Source organism: Molossus molossus, unplaced genomic scaffold (assembly GCF_014108415.1).
Source record: "Molossus molossus isolate mMolMol1 unplaced genomic scaffold, mMolMol1.p scaffold_m16_p_30, whole genome shotgun sequence".
NCBI lineage: Eukaryota > Metazoa > Chordata > Mammalia > Chiroptera > Molossidae > Molossus > Molossus molossus.
Window position 1 is genome coordinate 2,403,835 of NW_023425367.1, and position 19,724 is coordinate 2,423,558.

Below are 19,724 nucleotides of genomic sequence, written 5' to 3' on the forward strand. Positions count from 1 at the left end.
AAGAAGAGGCATATAGACCAGTGGAACAAAACAGAGAACCCAGAAATGGACCCAAGGTAATATGCTCAATTAATATTTGACAAAGGTGGCAAGAGCATACAGTGGAGTAAGGACAGCCTCTTTAATAAATGGTGCTGGGAAAATGGACAGCTACTTGCAGGAAAATGAAACTAGACTATCAACTTACATCCTACACGAGAATAAACTCAAAATGGATAAAAGACTTAAATGTAACTCATAAATCCATAAAAATCCTAGAAGAGACTGTAGGCAACAAAATTTCAGACATCATATGCAGCAGAATTTTTACTGGCGCATCACCTAAGGCAATAGAAAGAAAGGAGAAAATGAACACATGGGATTACATCAAACTCAAAAGCTTCTGCACAGCAAAAGATACAATCATCAAAACAGAAAGGCTACCCACTGTATCAGAGAGCATAATTGCCAATGATATATCAGATAAGAGGTTAATTTCCAATATATATAAAGTGCTCATACAACTTCACAAAAGGAAGACAAATAATCCAATTAAAAAATGGGCAGAGGAACTAGACATCACTCCAAACAGGACATACAAATGGCTAAGAAACACATGAAGAAATGCTCATCATCACTAATCATCAGAGAGATGCAAATTCATACAACAATGAAGTATCATCTCACACCTGTCAGAATGACCGCCATCAACAAATCATTAAACAACAAGTGTGGGTGAGTGTGTGGAGAAAAGGGGAATCTAGTGCATTGCTGGTTGGAATGCAGACTGGTGCAGCCACTATGGAAAACAATATGGAGTTACCTTAAAAAATTAAAAATTGAACTTCCATTTGACCCAGTGATCCCACTTCTAGGAATATACCCTAAGAAACCTAAAACACCAATCAGAAAGAATATATGTACCCCCATGTTCATAGCAGCACTATTTACAATAGCTAAGATCTGGAAACAGCCCAAGTGTCCATCAGTAGACGAATGGATAAGCTGTGGCACATATACACAATGGAGTACTACGCAGCTGTAAGAAAGAAAGAAAGATCTCTTATCCTTTGAGGCTACATGGAGGGACCTTGAAAGTATCATCCTAAGTGAAACAAGCCAAACAGAGAAAGACAAGTTTCATATGATCTCACTTATTTGTGGAATATGATGAACATAACATTCCGAGGAATGGGGTAGTCCCAGAGACGTGGAAGCAGGGTACAGACTGACAATCTCTTAAAGAGGGGGGTGGTGGGGGAGAAATAAACCATACAACTCATATGCATGTACGCATGAACAGTGGACATGGACAACAATCTGGGGAAAGGGCAGGGAGGGAGGGGGAGTGGGGAATCAGTGGGTGAAAAAAGGAGAAACATCTGTAACAAAAATTAATTTTAAAAAATTTAAAAAAATCTACTAGACTTAATAAATCAAGTTGGCAAAGTAGCAGAATAGAAAATTATTGTAAAGAAATCAACAGCATTCTTATACACCAATGATGAACTCAAAGGAAAAGAAACTAAAAAAATAATTCTATATACCATCATGGCAAAAATATTAAGGTACCTAGGAATAAACTTAACAAAAGAAATTAAAGACCTATTTGCAGAAATCTACAAGACATTGAAAAAAGAAATAGAGGAAGCTATAAAAAAGTGGAAGCACATACCTTGTTCATAGATTGGAAGAATTAATATTATTAAAATGTCAATATTACCCAAAGCAACTTATAGATTCAATACAATCCCCATCAAAATACCAATGACATATTTCACATAACTAAAACAAATTCTTCAAAAGTTCATATGAAAAAAAACAAATAAACAAAAAACCCAAATAGCCACAGCACTACTGAAAAAGGACAAACTACGTGAAATTGCAATACCAGATATCAGATTATACTACAAGGCTACTGTAATCAAAACAGCCTGGTACTGGCACAAGAACAGACATACAAAAACAGTGGAACAAAACAGAGAGTCTGGACATTGACCCAGGACATTATGCTCAATTAATATTTTACAAAGGTGGGAAGTGCATACAGTGGAGAAAAGACAGCCTCTTTAATAAATGGTGTTGGGAAAATGGGACAGCTACATGCAAAAAAATGAAATTAGACCATCAACTTACACCATACACAAGAATAAACTCGAAATGAATAAAAGACTTAAATGTGTCTCATGAATCCATAAAAAACCTAGAAGAAATGGTAGGCAACAAAATTTCAGACATCATATGCAGCAGAATTTTTACTGATACATCACTTAAGGCCACAGAAACAAAGGAGAAAAGGAACACATAAGACTACATCATATTCAAAAGCTTATGGACAGCAAAAGATAAAATCATCAAAATGGAAAAGCAACCCACTGTATGGGAGAACATAATTCCCAATGATACATCAGATAAGGGGTTAATTTCCAAAATATAGAGAGTGCTCATACAGCTCAACAAAAGAAAAACAAAGAACCCAATTAAAAAATGGACAGAGGAACTAAATAGACACCTCTCCAAATAGAATATACAAATGGCTAAGAGATATATTAAAAAATGCTCAACATTACTAATCATCAGAAATGCAAATTAAAACAACAATGAGGTATCACCTCACACCTGTCAGAATGACCGCCATCAACAAATCATCAAATAAGTGTTGGCAAAGATGTGGAGAAAAGAGGACTGTAGAACTGCTGGTAGGAATGCAGACTGGTACAACCACTATAAAAAACACTATGGTGCTACCTCAAAAAATTAAAAATTGACCTTCCATGTGTCCCAGTGGTCCCAATTCTAGTAATATACCCTAAGAAGGTTGAAACACCAATAAAAAAGAATATATGTACCCCCATGTTCACAGCAGCACTATTTACAATAACTAAGATCTGGAAACAGCCCAAGTGTCTATCAGTAGATGAATGGATAAAAAAACTATGGTACATATACACAATGGAGTACTATGCAGCTGTAAGAAAGAAATATCTCTTATTATTTTTAAACAACATGGAGGATCCTACGGAGTATCATTTTAAGTAAAACAAGCCAAGTAGAAAAAGACAAGTATCATATGATCTCACTTATTTGTGGAATATAATGAACACAACGTTCTGAGGAACATGATAAACCCAGAGACCTGGACGTAGGGTACAGACTGACAACCCTCAGAAGAGAAGGTGGTTATGGGTGGGGGAGATAAACCACAGAGCTTCTATGCATGTACGTATAACTGATGGACATGAACAACAAAGCTGGGGACAGGTTAGGATGGTGGGTTGGGAGGATGGGGAGGATGGTGTCAATAGGGAAAAAGGGAAAATCATCTGTAACAAAAATAAAAATAAATAAATCTTTTAAAATAAAATTAAATAAAACTCCCCACTTTCTTAGTGGGGTGTGTACACCACTAAGAGAGCCCTTGTTGCTGTTTGTGGGCTCCCAGCTCACCCCACACACCTTCACAGTTCCTACCGGACTGAATTTAGCATCCCTTTTCTGTCCCTAGTTTCACTAGCTTTTTTCCAGGTGCTCTTCGGATGGTTTTTCCAGATGATTTGTCTTTATTTTAGTTGTAATTCAGTTTGGTCCTGGGAGACAGTCTGTGTAGCTTTCATTTACCCTGCTGCTATCTTTTCCCACATTTTAGTTTATTTTTGTGTATGGTGTAAGTTTGTGGTCTACTTTTATTACTTGGAATGTGCCTATTCAATTTTTTTACACCATTTATTGCAGAGACTTTATTTATTGTATGTTCCTGCCACCTTTGTCAAATATTAATTGGCTCTAATGGTGTGGTTTGATTTCTGGGCTCTTTGTTCTGTTCCACTGATGTGTAAATCTGTTCTTGTGCCAGTACCAGACTGTTTTGATTGCAATGTTTTTGTGGTATAGTTTGCATCTAGTTTTGTGATCCCTCCAACTTTGTTCTTCTTTCTCAAGATTATTGAGTCTACTTAGGGTCTTTTAAAGGTTCCATATAATTTTTAAAAGTATTTGTTCTACATCTGTAAAATATGTCATTGGCATTTGAAAAGAGATTGTGTTGAATCTATCAATTGCATTGGATATTATGGACATTTTAATTATGTTAATTTTTCCAATCCATAAACACAGTGTATGCTTCCAATTGTTTTTATCCTTCTATATTTCTTTTACCAATGTCCTATAGTTTTCCAAATACTGATCTTTTACCTCCTTGGTTAATTTTATCGTATTTTTGTGCAATGATATATAGGATGAAATTTTTATTATTTTTTAAAATGTTTTTATTGATTTTTATAGAGGGAGAGAAAGAGAGAAACATCAATGAGAGAGAAACATAAATTAGCTCCATCTTGCATATACCCTTCTGGGCATCAAGCCCACAGCCAGGGCATGTGCCCTGAATTAAACCAGTGAACCAGTGACCTCTTGGTACATGGATGGATGATCAAACACTGAGCCACATGGTCCAGTCTGAGACTGTATTTTTAATTTCTCTGTGTGAGGATTCACTATTGGTGTATAAAAATGCCATTGATTTCTGGATGATAATTATGTATCCTGCTACTTTGCCAAATTCATTTATTAGATATAGTAATTTCTTGGTGAGGTCTCTAGGGTTTTTATGTAAAATATTATGTCCTCTATATAATAACAGTATCACTTCCCTTTTTTCAAATTTGGGTGCCGTTTATTTCTTCTTATTATTTTTTAAAATTAATTAATTTATTTATTTTTGTTACAGATGTTTCTCCTTTTTCCTCCACTGATGCCCCCCTCCCCTTCCCATTCCACCCTGTCCTCAGCTTTGTTGTCCATGGTTCATACATACATGCATATAAGTTATGTGGCTTATCTCTCCCCCACTGCACTTCTTCCGGGTAGAGTCAGTCTGTACCCCACTTCCATGTCTTTGAAACTACCTCATATTTCAGACTGTTATGTTCATTATATTCCAAAAATAAGTGAGATCATATAATACTTGTCTTTCTCTGTTTGGCTTGTTTAGCTTAGGATAACACTTTCCAGGTCCCCCCTTGTCGTCTCAAAGGATAAGAGATCTTTCTTTCTTACAGCTGCATAGGACTCCACTGTGTATTTGTACCAAGCTTTTTTATCCATTCGTTTACTGATAGACATTAGGGCTGTTTGCAGATCTTAGCTATTGTAAATAGTGCTGCTATGAATATGGGGCTACATATATTCTTTCTGACTGGTGTTTCAGGCTTCTTAGGGTATATTCCTAGAAGTGGGATCACTGGGTCAAATGGAAGTTCAACTTTTTATTTATTGAGGTAACACCAAATTGTTTTCCATAGTGGCTGCACCAGTCTGCATTCCCACCAGAAGTGTACTAGAGTCCCCTTTTCTTCCCTTGGCAACACTTGTTGTTTGATGATTTGTTGATGGCAGCCGTTCTGACATGTGTGAGGTGATACCTCATTGTTGTATGAATTTGCATCTCTCGGATGATCAGCGATGTTGAGCATTTCTTCATGTGTCTCTTAGCCATCTGTATGTCCTGTTTGGAGTGGTGTCTAGTTCCTCTGCCCATTTATTAATTGGGTTCTTTGTCATCCTTTTTTTGAGTTGTATGAGAACTCTATATATTTTGTAAATTATGCTCTCTCATACAGTGGGTAGCCATTCCATTTTCATGATTGTACTTTCAGCTGTGCAGAAGTTTTGAGTTTGATGCAGTCCCATGTGTTCATTTTCTCCTTTGTTTTTGTTGCCTTAGGTGATGTGTCAGTGAAAATTCTGCTGTGTAGAAGAATATCATGTCCGAAATTCTGTTGCCTACAGTTTCATCTAGGATTTTTATGGATTCCTGAGTCACATTTAAGTCTTTTATCCCTTTTGAGTTTATTCTTGTGTAGGGTGTAAGTTGATTGTCTATTTTATTTTTTTTATTTCTTTCTTTCTTTTTTTTTTTTTTCTGCATGTAGCTGTCCAATTTTACCAACACCATTTATTAAAGAGGCTGTTTTACTTCACTGTATGCTCTTGTCATTTTTGTCAAATGTTAATTGAGCATATTGCCATGGGTCTATTGCTGGGTTCTCTGTTCAGTTCCACTGGTCTATATGCCTGTTCTTGTGCCAGTATCAAGTTGTTTTGATTACAGTGGCTTTGTAGTATAACCTGAAATCTGGTAATGTAATTCCTTCTACTTTGTTCTTCTTTTTAAAGATTGCTGTGGCTATTTGAGATCTTTTTGGTTCCATGTGAACTTTTGAAGTATTGTTCTAGTTCTGTGAAGTATGTAGTTGGAATTTGGATGGGAATTGCATTGAATCTATAGATTGCTTTGGATAATATAGGCATTTTAATGATGTTAATTCTTCTAATCCATGAGCAAGGTATGTGCTTCCACTTTTTTATAACTTTTGATATTACTTTTTTTCAATGACCTGTAGTTTTTTGCAAATTGGTTCTTTATTTTTTGATTAAGTTTATTCCTGGGTATCTTTATTTTTTTTTGCTGCAATGGTAAATGGGATTGTTTTCTTAGTTTGTCTTTCTGTGAGTTCATCATTGGTGTATAAGAATGCCATCGCTTTTTTGACGTTAATTTTGTATTCTGCTACTTTTCCAAATTCATTTATTAAGTCTAGTAAATTTTGATGGAGTCTCTGGGATTTTCTGGGTATAGTATCATGTCATCTGCGAATAATAACAGTTTCACTTCTTCCTTTCCAATTTGGTTCCATTTTATTTATTTTTTCTGTCTGATTACTGTGGCTAAGAATTCCATTATTATGTTAAATAAGAGTGGTGAAAGTAGTTATTCCTGTCTTGTTCTTGTTCTCAAGGGAAATGCTCTTAATTGATGCCCATTGAGTATAATGTTGGCTGTATGTCTTTAATATATGGCCTTTATTATGTCTAGATATATCCCTTTATTCTCACACTGCTCAGCATTTTTATCAGAAATGAATGCTGGATTTTGTCAAAGGCTATTTTGGCATCTATTGATATGATCATGAGGTTTTTATTCTTCATTTTGTTTATGTGGTGCATCACATTTATTGATTTGTGAACATTGTACCAGCCTTGCATCCCTGGGATGAATCCTACTCGGTCATGATGAATAACTTTTTGATGTGTTGCTGGATCCAATTTGCTAGTATTTTGTTCAGGATTTTGGCATCTATGTTCATTAGGGATATTGGCCTGTGGTTTTCTTTATAGTGTCTTTTTGTGGTGTTGGAGTTAGAATTATGCTGGCTTCATAAAACGAGTTTGGAAGTCTTTCTTCTTGTTGAATTTTTTTGAAATAGTTTGAGGAGAATGGGTGTTAGTTTTTTGAATCTTTGGTAAAACCCCCCCTGTGAAGCTATCTGGCCCTGGGCTTTTGTTAGCTGGGAGAGTCTTGATTACATCTTCAATTTCTTCTGTTGTTATTGGTTTGTTCAAGTTTTCTATCTCTTCCTGGGCCAGTTTTTGGAGATTATATGTTTTTAGAAATTTGTCCATTTTGCTTAGATTGTTGAATTTGTTGCCATATAATTTTTCATAGTAGTTGTTAACAATCTTCTCTTTTTCTCTGTTATCAGTTGTTACTTCTCCTCTTTCATTTCTTATTTTCTGTATTTGGATTCTCTCTCTTTGTTTATTGTTGAGTCTAGCTAAGATTCTGTCAATCTTGTTTATCTTTTCAAAGAACCAGCTTATTGTTTCATTGATCCTTTTAATTGTATTTTTGGTCTCTATGTTGTTTACTTCTGGTCTGATCTTTACTATTTTCTTCCTTCTACTTGCTCTGGCATTTTATTTTGTTTGCTTTCTAGTTCTTTAAGTTGTGAGGTTCAGTAGTCTATTAGAGATTTTTCTTGCGTCTTGAGGTAAGCCTGTGATGCTACGAACTTCCCTCTCAGAACTGCTTTTGCTGCATCATATAGATTTTGTGTTGTTATGTGTTTATATTCATTGGTTTCCAGGAAGTTTTTACTTTCTTTCTTGATCTTCTCATTGACCCATTTGTTGTTTAATAACATGCTATTTAGCTTCCATGTGTCAAATGTCTTTGCACGTTCTTGTTGCAATTCTAGTTACTTGCCATTGTGGTCTGAGAAGATGCTTGATATGATTTCAATCTTCTTGAACTTGTAGAGACTTAGTCTGTGTCCTAACATGTGGTCTATCTTTCAGAATGTCCCATCCACACTTGAGAATAATGTGAATTCTGTAGTCTTGGGTGTAAATCTCTGTAGACATCTATTAAATCCATTTGGTCAAGTGCTTTATTCAGAATCTCTGTTTTCTTGCAAATTTTCTGTCTAAGGATCTATCCAGTGATGTCAGCAGGGTGTTGAAGTCCCCTGCTATGATTATATTGCTATCCATTTCTTCTTTGAAGTCTTTCAGAAGATTTTTAATATATTTTGGTGCTTTTATATTGGTTGCATATATGTTTATCAAGGTTATATCTTCCTGTTGAATAGATCCTTTCGATATTATGTAGTGGCCTTCTTTGTCTCTAGTTATGGTCTTCGTTTTGAAAACTATTTTATCAGATATGAATATTGCTACCCAGCTTTTTTTTTCTTTTGCTTGGAAGATTTTTTTCCATCCCTTCACACTCAACCTATGTGAGTCTTTTGTTGTGAGGTGGGTCTCTTGGAAACCACATATAGATGAGTCATGCTTTCTTTTTCAATCAGCTACTCTGTGTCTTTTTATGGGAGCATTCAATCCATTTACATTGAGGGTGATTATTGACATGTACTTATTTATTGGTTATATTTTTCTTCCTATTTCTTCTGCTAATTACAGTCCTCTTAACATTTCTTTCAGTGTTGGTTTGGGGCTAATATATTCCCTTAGCCTTTTTTTTTTTTTTTTTTTCCCTGGGAAGGTCTTAATTGACCTTTTGTTTTGAATGACAGCCTTGCTAGGTAGAGTAGTCTTGGATTCAGAACCTTCTTTTTCATGACGTTGATTACCTCATGCCATTCCATTCTGGCCTGTATTATTTCTGTTGAGAAGTCAGCTGAGAGCCTTATGGGGCTTTCTTTGTTGGTAACCTGTTGCTTATCTCTTGCTGCTTTTAGGATTCTCTCTTTTTCTTTAATTTTTGGCAGTTTGATTACTATGTATCTTGGTGTGGGCCTGTTTGGGGTTCTTCTTACTTGAGGCTCTCTGTGCTTCTTGAACTTGAATGCCTTCTTGCTTCACCAAATTAGGAAAGTTTTCTGTCACTATTTTTTCAAATATATTCTCTAACCCTTGCTCATTTGTTTCTTTTTCAGGGACTCCTATGATGTGAATATTATTATGTTTCCAGTTGTCCCACAGTTCTCTTAAGCTGTCTTCCTGTTGTGTAATTCTTTTTACCTGTTGGTCTTCTGATTGGTTGATTTTTTCTACTCTGTCTTCTAATTCACTGATCCAGTTCTCAGCTTCCTCTACTCTGCTATTTAGACCTTCCAATGTGTTCTTTGTTTCTGATATGTCATTCTTCATTTCTTCTTGGTGGTTTTTAATTTCCAACTGGCTGATTTTCAACATTTCTATGTTTTTACTCATGGTGCTCATGTTCTTACACATGCTGTGATCTCCCTCAAGATCATGGCTCTGAATTCTAGTTTTGTTAAATTGCTTAACTGCACCCCATTCATCTCCTCTTCAGTAGTGGTCTCTTGTTCTTTTATTTGGCTTTTGTTTCGGTGTTTCACCATTTAGCTATCACTGTGGGCTTTGGAACCTGCCAAATTTTCCCTGTGGTGTTGGTATTCTGCTGTTTGTGGCTTCCTCTCCTGAGTTTGGATGAGCCTGGGATGACCCATGTTACACACCACCTAGTTTCATAGTTAACATTGCTACCCCAGGGAATTGTACAGTTATCCTCTAGCTTTTTGCCTGGAGGCTATCAGTAGTGGTTACTGCTTACCGAAGAACCATGGCTTCTCAGTTGAATGAAAAACTGCCTCAGATGCTCAGCCTAAGAGGATTTTCTGAGGGTGGGGCAGATGCTGGTTGTTAATGGGCCTCAATTAGCATTTCAATGGCCACTGGGTGAGGTTGAATCTCTGAGGGAGGGGCCGCTGCCTCTCCCCAGAGCCCTGGGAAGAAGTAAGGTGACCACAGTCCTGCCTGGCTGCAACTCAGCAAAAGCTCTGAGCGCCCTCTCAATTATGAGTGTCCCCACAGAGTTCCAGTTCAGTCTGCCCTCCCTCTGCTGGATCCCAAGGTAAATGGCTGCTATTTTAGCCTCTGTCCTGGCTCTGCACTGTGGAGCTGCTTGGGAGTTTAACCCATGAGTGCCACTCACAGCCAAGGCCGCTGCTCACAGCTAAGGCCGCTGCTGACCATGGGTTCCCAGCACCCCTCTCGCACTTTCCGCAAGCCTAACAGGATTGAGTGATTGTCCTTGGTTATGTGGTCCTCCAAGCTGCCTTTCTGTTGCCTTCTCCTTACGATTTGTTTTTTATTTTTGTTGTAATTATAGTTTGGTCTTGGGAGATGGTCTGTGTAGCTTCCATTCACTGTGCCATTTTGCTGAGTCATCTATACTCAAGCTTTTTAATTGATTTTTCTTTTTGCTGCCTAAGTGATATTTTCTATCTTGTCTTCTTTAAAAAAAAAAAAAGTTTATTGATTTTTAGAGAGACAGAAAGAGAAACAACATGAGATTACAGAATCAATCAACTGCATCCTGCACTTCCCCTACCAACAATGAGTGTGCAATCTAGGCTGTGTCCTGGCAACTTCTTGGTGCACAGGACAATGCCCAACTAATTGAGCCACATGGGCCAGGGCTACCTTATCTTTTTATTTGATGATTTGAGCCTCAGCACTCTGTAACCTATTGTTTATTCTTTCCTGTGTGTTCTTTATTTATTCTTTTTATTTTTTTTTATTTTTTTTTTATCCTCACCTGAGGATATTTTTTCCATTTTTTGTACAGATAGAATGGGAGGGAGAGAGAGGAAGGGAGAGAGAGAGAGAAACATCGACGTGAAGGGACACATCGAGTGGTTGCCACCCGCACGACCAACCAGGGCCGGGGACGAACTGCAACCGAAGTACGTGCCCTTAGCGGGAACCGAACCCGGGTCTCTCCAGACCGCAGGCCAATGCTCTAACTGCTGAGCCAAACTGGCCAGGGCTCTTTATTTATTCTTTATTTCAGGTATATAATTCTTCATTTTTGATGGGTTGTTCTTCATGGTTTCTATATCCTTTCTCAGTTTGTTGACCATTATTAAAACCATTACTTTATACACTTTCTAATAAATTGCATGCCTCACTTTTATTTAGCAGTGTTTTTAGAGAATCCTCCTGTTCTTTCATTTAAGATCTCTTTCTTTGATTACCCATTTTATCTGTCTCTTTGTTTGTTTCTATGTATTGCATAAGTCTACTATAACTCCAGTCTTGGTGATACGGCCATCTATAGTGCATATCTTGTGAAACCCAGTAGTGCTGTCTGCTTGATCTTCTGAGTTTGGTGCCCTAGGAACATCTCTTGTGTCAGTTTTGTGGGCCCCCCTTTTGTAATTAGTTCTGACTGCTCCTGTCCCATTCACGAGTGGGCTCAACCCTTGGGTAGGCTAACTCTGAGGTTACACTTTGACCCTGTTGTGTCAACTGTTAAACAGATGCTAACAAACAACAAAAAAAAGAGCAAACCTAAACAACACACACACACACACACAATACCCACTACAACCATCACCACCACCAACAAAATATAAGAACAAAAATAGTAGAAGATTAGATACTGAAATAACTTAAGAGAAATAAAAAAACAATAAAAAAGAATATAATAGATAAAAGAAAAATAAGAATAAAAATAAAAAATAAAGATAAAATAATATTGCAAAAAGTAATCGTGATGAATAAAATACAATATAGAATTTAAAAATAAAAATAGATTTAAAAAAAAAAGGATAGAATAAGAAAAGGAATGGACCCTGACCATTGTTACTCAGTGATTAGAGTGTTGATTAGTGCATCAAAGGGTCATGGGTTCAATTCCCGGTTAAAGGCACTTACCTTGGTTGCAGATGCCCAGCCCCAGTCAAAGCATGTGTCAGTGGCAACCAATTGATGTTTCTCTTTCTCTCTTTCCCTCCCTGGCCCCACCTCCTATTCTCTCTGAAAATCAATGGAAAAGATATCCTCAGGTAAGAATTAAGAAGAAGAAAGAAAGAAAGAAAGAAAGAAGGAAGGAAGGAAGGAAGGAAGGAAGGAAGGAAGGAAGGAAGGAAGGAAGGAAGGAAGGAAGGGAAAGGATGGAAGGAAGGAAGGAAGGAAGGAAGGAAGGAAGGAAGGAAGGAAGGAAGGAAGGAAGGAAGAAGGAAGGGAGGGAGGGAAGGAGGGAAGGAAGGAGGGAGGGAGAAATTAGAGAAATAAGATATATAAAAGAAAAGAGAGAAGAGAATTTTTAAATAAAAAAAATTTTTTAAAGAAAAACATTGAGTCTGCACCATGCTTACCCCAGGCACCCTGGCATCGGCGGTGGGTACTACCTGAATGGGTATGGAGGGGCTCCCGGAGGGCCTACGTTTCCCGGAGGAACTCAGATCCGCTGTATGGTTACTTTGCTTCAGTAGCTGGACAGGATGGACAAATAGATGCTGATGAATTGCAGAGATGCCTGACACAGTCGGGCATTGCTGGAGGATACAAACCTTTTAACCTGGAGACTTGTCGGCTTATGGTTTCTATGCTGGATAGAGATCTGTCAGGCACAATGGGCTTCAGTGAATTTAAAGAACTCTAGTCTGTACTGAATGGCTTGAGACAGCACTTCATCAGTTTCGACAGTGATAGGAGTGGAACAGTGGATCCTCAAGAATTGCAGAAGGCCCTGACAGCAATGAGATTTCGGTTGAGTCCCCAGGCGGTGAATTTGATTGCAAAACAATATAGACTACATTGCCTGCTGTGTGAAACTGGTGCTCTGACAGACAACTTTTGAAGAAGAGAGCAAGGTGTCGTGAATTTCCCATATGATGATTTCATTCAGTGTGTTATGAGTATTTAAATCAAGAGGACACTGTGAACAACATTGACATTCCAGCTGGAGTGCTCTTGCTCTTTGCTTCCTTCAGTGACGTGTGTAAACTTGCTTTGCCACTTTTCCTTAACAGCTTTGTTACCTTATGTACATCTGAAGTTTTTGTTTTCAGTTTAGATAATAAATTCTTTGGAATTTTATTAAAATAAGATCAGTTCTGTTTCACCTTTATGAGCCATTGTCATGCCTTATTTTCTTGATAAACCCATTTTATGTAAATTGAAGTGTGCAAAATGTTTAAGGCACACTGTGTTGTCCTTCCTCTCCTAGGAGGGTTTTTGCACGGTATTGAAAGCTTTATGTATGGGGTATTCTTGTCATGTAAAATGTTTTATACCTTCTTGGATGCAGAAAAACCATGGTAATCCATGTCAGGGTTCACCTTAATGGAAACTTAGTGCAGCTTTCGAGCTTACAGATGTTTTGATGGCCATACAAATAGGAACAGGAGTGATTCTTTTCTGCATCTTGAAAACCTCATAAATAATTTGAGTGGCAAATGCTGTCTGTCACTGAGATATTTTTTGTCATCATCCATGTAGACCTTTGTTAGCCATACTAAAAAACCTTGTACATTATGAGTTTAACTATGTAAAAAAAATTAATAGAAAAAGACTAAATGAATATACAAAAATATTAACTGATTATTTTGGCTAATAGAATTCTAGGTAATTTAACCTCCTTTATACGTTTCAGTGTTTTCCAAGTTTTCTATAATGTGTGTGCTTTCCTTTAAAGTCAGATGTTGATTTTTTAAATATTGATACTTTCATTTTGATATACCATGTGTTCACACTTACATTAAAAAATTTACACAGCAAAAAAAAAAGAAGAAAAGAAAAACATTAAAAAATGGAGTTTGCCTCCACAGAAACTTATGCCTGCTGTGATCACCTTATGGATCCGTTGTCTGTAGAGGTTACTAAATTTTGCTCATGTTTCTGAATCTGGCCACATGGCTGGTCCAAGACTTCTAAGAAGGTTTTCTGATGCAAGCTAATGTTAGTCACTGTCCCTGGCTGTCCCTCCCCAACCTGACTGAAGCTTGGTAGGACGGAGCCCCAAGTAATTTGGTGGGCAAAGCCCCTGGAGCTCAGAGTCAGGATCTGTGTCAGATGTCACACATTGAATGTCACTGCTCTTAACTGCTATCTTGTCTCCCACAGAACTGTGCTTCACCAGGCTAGCCACATACCCCAGACCTATGTGGTTTAAATAGACTAACATTGGGGATTGTGCTTATAACCTGTAGAAACAGGGGCAGGCACTTCCTTTCTTTTCCAGGGCCGTGCTAGCTGACCTTGCAGAGGAGCTCTGCTGTGGTTCCTTGTAATGTAGCCAAAAGCCCAGCACATGCCCAAATAACTCCAAGAGAGAAGCCCAATTGGGAGACATGTTACAAAGCCTCAGATCTGTCTTGCTCCCTGGCACCCCATTGCTACCACACTAAGTACAAAGGGATAAAAACAAATCAACCCCACTTGGAATTCTATTTTTCTGCTTGGCTGGCCTCAACTGGTAGAGGGGCAAGGTTGGCTACATCAATGCCTTCTAACAAACCAAATGTCAGAGTCTTCTGCACCATCAGCCTAGCAGTAGAGGCACAGGTTTCCAACTCAGCACCATTCCTCTTTCAGATCACAGCAAAATGGGGCAGATCTAGCAGTTCCAAAAGTAGGGGGGGGGTAAGGTTCTCATGTATTTAAGGTTGGCAATACTGATCCTCTTCCCCATGTCCTCTCTGCATGTCCTCCTGTCTTCCTTCTGTGTTCCCTGCTCTCAATATTTTAGATCAACTACACTTCAACTTGTTTTTCAACCAGATTTCTCCACAGTTTAGCAACAAGTCCAGTCTGGTGTTCGGAGAAAATAGAGCTTTTCAGGTACTCTGAAGCCATTTTGGAATCTTTGTCTTAATTTTTTAAATAGAAGCTCCAAAAGTGCATCTATGTTTCTTACATTCTTGTTTATAAGTAATACTTGCTTATAATTTTTTTAAAATGTGAGATCTAGTTTTGATATCAAGGGTAAATTAGCCCTTTAAATAAGTTGAGTAGCATTTCCTTTTTAAGTGAAGACTGTTTTCTGCAAATTTAGGATAGGAATTATTGCTTTCTTATAAGTTGGGCAAAATTCTGCTATATAACTCGGTTCATGTGCAGTTGGGGAAGAGATTAGATCTATTCACTGTTAAAGTCATGCATCCCTAAATAACAAGAATCTGTTTGGACAAATGTGTTCTTAGGATATGTTGTCATTGTGCAAACATCATAGAGTGAACCTACACGTATATGTGATTTTCAACCTGTGCAGGCACACTGGTGAGCTGCAAGAATTTTTAAAACATACAATACTAATACTTGACTTTTTAGTCAGGGTCACTGACTTCTTTTCCCTTAGATTAACAAATAATAATAGTAATAATAATAAAACAGCAGCCAACACAATAATAGCCATCTAGTGTGAACAAATCAAAATTAGAACATTTTGTTTTTGTTAGATCAGCAAGACTATATTTTTCTGGTGTGCTGCAGAAATTTAGTAATTAGGTTATAGAGAGCAAAGCTGGCTGGTGACTGATCCTGAGTTTTCAAAGATCAGCCCTGACTTTTATCTATGTTTTTATTTTATAGGGAGCTTGATACAAACTTCTGCAACTGGCATTTCTTGTTGGACTTTGGGGAGAGCAAGCAAATACAGAGACAAAGGCAGTTAGCTATAAACAGGAGGAAATGAAGGTGGCAGAGAGCTGAGGTGGAAGGAAACTGGGTGAACTGCATCAGCACCCATTTATCCTGCTATTCATTCTATTTTCTGAGTTCTAAAAACTAACAAATTCTCTTAGAAGACAAATTCATTTAGAGGAGTATCAGGCCAGCTGGTACTTCCTTGTTTGCCTCTGAAAGCTTTGTAGTTGGCCTTTTGTATTATTTAGTCAGGGTGAGGTGATAAGAGCAGGCAAGTATATTTCCCACTGGTTATTAGGGGTATCAAATCATTGTTCCCTCTTCTGAATTTTGAATTCTTTGGTAATGGTTGCTTAGGACCATAAGTTTAACTGTTTGAATTATTTCTCTGATATATTTAATTAAACAGTTAATATTCATGGGGCCAAAAAGTAGCCCCAAGAGCAATACTAGAAGAGGTCCTGCTATTGTTGATAAGATCGTTAACCATGGAGACCAGTTATATAGATCATTGAACCAGTTGCTTCCTGATTTTCTTAATTCTTCTTTATCTTTAATTCTCTAATTAGAGTCAAACTGTCTCTTATTATTTCAAAGTGGTTAGCATAGAAACAGCAGGTCTCACCTAGTGCCATATATAGACCTCCTTGTTTTAAGAAAAGATCAAGTCCCCATCTATTCTGTAATACTACTTCAACTAGGGAATTTAGAGACTTTTCTAAATGGGTGATAGAGTTTGCCGGGTCTGAGAGGTCTTGATCTCTTTGTTTATATATATATTTTATTATTTTTTGGTATATGCCCCTAGTGGGAATCAAACCTGGAACTCTCTGGTCCACAGGCCGACACTCCAACCGCTGATCCTAACCTGCCAGGGCTATTTGTTTATTAAATGCCTTAAAATTTTGGTCTCCCATAACTAGTACAGTCCTACCAATGGCTGCAAAGCCTACTATTGCTAAGTTTACTAAGAGTGGAACTAATATGGGTATTGCCTGTTTTTCCCTTCCAGCTGGGATTCCAAAATGTTCATGCCCTCCTTCACTGGAGGAAAAGTAGACCTGTGGGGTTATATAAATTAGAATACATAGTCTAAAATCATCATTATATGAGTTAATATAGGACGTCAGTCCAGTATTACAGGCAAATCAAGTCCATTCTAGGGCTATGAGTAATCTGGGGCCTCTGTCTTCTTGGAGGTCCTCTGGCATAGGAATCAAAATATAAGTTCTGGGTTCCATAGGATGTGTTAGTGGCAATAATGTGTCCATCGTGGGTCCAACTGAGGCTTCATAGATATTGAGTTGGCTGGTAGTGATTTCCCTGAGTCAGAGAAACAGAAGTCCCAAGTAGTATTTCAGGATGAGAGTAATTTTACCGTCAAAGGGTCATCTGTTTGCGGAAGGGTCTATTTTTCTTGTATCTGGTTGTGGTGTGCCTTCTTTACCTAAAAGTGATGAATCCAGAAATGGCGACCTGTCACCTTTAGGGCTGTTAAAATGGTGAGGTTTATAGGCAGGGGACCAGTCCATCTAGGTTCCAGCAAAATAGCCTGAATTTTTTTTATCGAGATCCAATCTCCAGGCTGAATATTGTGGAGATTTGAGTCACCTAGAAGAGAAGGCCTAGAGAAAGAATCTCATCATCTGATGCTTCTTCTGCTGGATGAGTTGCAGAGCCTGTATGCACTTAAGAAGAAAATTGTTATTTAGTTCAGTTAGAGCTTCTTCTTCCAGTTTGGGAAAAAATGGTAGTTGCCTCCTGTACATTATTTCATAGGGAGAGAGACCCTTAATATAGGGAGTACATTGGACCTGCAATAAAGCAAAAGGAAAAAGGCTGACCCAATGTTCACCTGTCTCTAATTTTAATCTAGTAATAGTCTCTTTTAGTGTTTGATTCATCCTTTTTACCTGTCCTGAACCAAGGCCTGTATGCACAGTGTAATTTCCAAGTCGTTTTTAAAATTATAGCTAAGTTGAACACATAGAGGGTAAATAGCATGTTATTACACAACGAATGGGTTACCGAGACCAAGAAAAAAATTAAACAATTCCTGAAAACCAATGAAAATAAACACACAACAACACAAAATCTATGGGATGTAGCAAAAGCAGTTCTGAGAGGGAAGTTCATAGCACTACAGGCTTACCTCAAGAAGCAAAAAAAATTTCTAATAGACTGTCTATCCTCACAACTTAAAGAATTAAAAGCTAACAAACCCTGGCCGGTTTGGCTCAGGGGTTAGAGTGTCGGCCTGCGATCCTGAGAGACCCGGGTTCGGTTCCCGCTAAGGGCACGTACCTCGGTTGCAGTTTGTCCCCGGCCCTGGTTGGGTCGTGTGGGTGGCAACCACTCGACGTGTCCCTTTCACGTAGATGTTTCTCTCTCTCTCTCTTCCTCCCACACTCTATCTGAACAAAAAAATAGAAAAAATGTCCTCGGGTGAGGATAAAAGAAAAAAAAAAAAAAAGCTAACAAAAAGAAACCCCAGAGCAAGTAGAAGGAAGAAAATAGTAAAAATCAGAGCAGAAATAAATGACATAGAGACCAAAAAAAAAAACAATTCAAAAGATCAATGAAACAAAGAGCTGGTTTTTTCAAAAGATAAACAAGATTGATGGAACCTTCGTTTTAGTCACCGAGAAACAAAGAAAGGAAACCCAAATACACAAAATCAGAAATGAAAGAGGAGAAATAACAACTGACACAATAGAAATAAATAAGATTGTTAACAGCTACTATGAACAATTATATGGCAACAAATTCGACAATCTACACAAAATGGACAAATTTCTAGAAACACACAGTCTCCCAAAACCAGACTGGGAAGAGATAGAAAACTTGAACAGACCAATAACAACTAAGGAAATTGAAGAGGTAATCAAGACTCTCCCAGCAAACAAAAGCCCAGGCCATGATGGCTTCAGACGGGAGTTATATCGAACATTCACAAAAGAATTAACACCCATTCTCCTCAAACTATTTCAAAAAATTCAAGAAGAAGGAAGACTTCTGAACTTGTTTTATGAGATCAGCATAGTTCTAATTTCAAAATGAGAAAAAGACAGTACAAAGAAAGAAAACTACAGGCCAATATCCCTGATGAATATAGATGCCAAAATCCTAAACAAAACACTAGCAAATTGAATCCAGCAATATATCAAAATAATTATTCATCATGACCAAGTGGGATTCATCCCAGGAATGCAAGGCTGGTACAATATGCACAATTCAATAAAAGTGATACACCACATAAACAAAATGAAGAATAAAAACCACATGATCATATCAATAGATGCTGAAAAAGTGTTAAACAAAATCCAGTATCCATTTCAGATAAAAACACTCAGCAATGTGGGAATAGAGGGATCATATCTCAACATAATACAGGCCATATATAGAAGACCTACAGCCAAAATTATACTGAATGGGAAGAAACAAAAACATTTCCCTTAAGAACAAGAACAAGATAAGAATGCCCACTTTTACCACTCTTATTTAACATTGTATTGAACGTGTTAGCCACAGCAATTAGACAGGAAAAAATAAATTTAAAAAATCCAAATGAGCCCTGGCCGGTTTGGCTCAGCGGTTAGAGCGTCGGCCTGCGGTCCTGAGACACCCGGGTTCAGTTCCCGCTAAGGGCACGTACCTCGGTTGCAGTTTGTCCCTGGCCCTGGTCGGTTGTGTGGGTGGCAGCCACTCGATGTGTTCCTTTCACATCGATGTTCCTCTCTCTCTCTCTCTGTTCCTCTCTCTCCTTCACACTCTACCTGAACAAAAAATGGAAAAATGTCCTCGGGTGAGGATAAAAAAAAAAAAAAATCCAAATGAGAAAGGAGGAAGTGAAACTGTCATTATTTGCAGATAACATAATACTATACATAAAAAAAACCCAAAGACTCCATCAAATATTAACTAGACTTAATAAATAAATTTGGCAAAGTAGCAGGAGACAAAATTAACATCAAGAAATAGATGGCATTTATATACACCAATGATGAAGTCACAGAAAGAGAAACTAAAAAAAAATCTCATTTACC

At 37.6% G+C, this 19,724-nt stretch overlaps 1 pseudogene; it reads left to right on the forward strand.

Annotated features, from left to right (window-relative positions):
* Positions 1–12,999, forward strand: part of LOC118643105 — a 35,811-nt pseudogene extending 22,812 nt beyond the window's left edge.
* Positions 13,000–19,724: the final 6,725 nt, after the last annotated feature.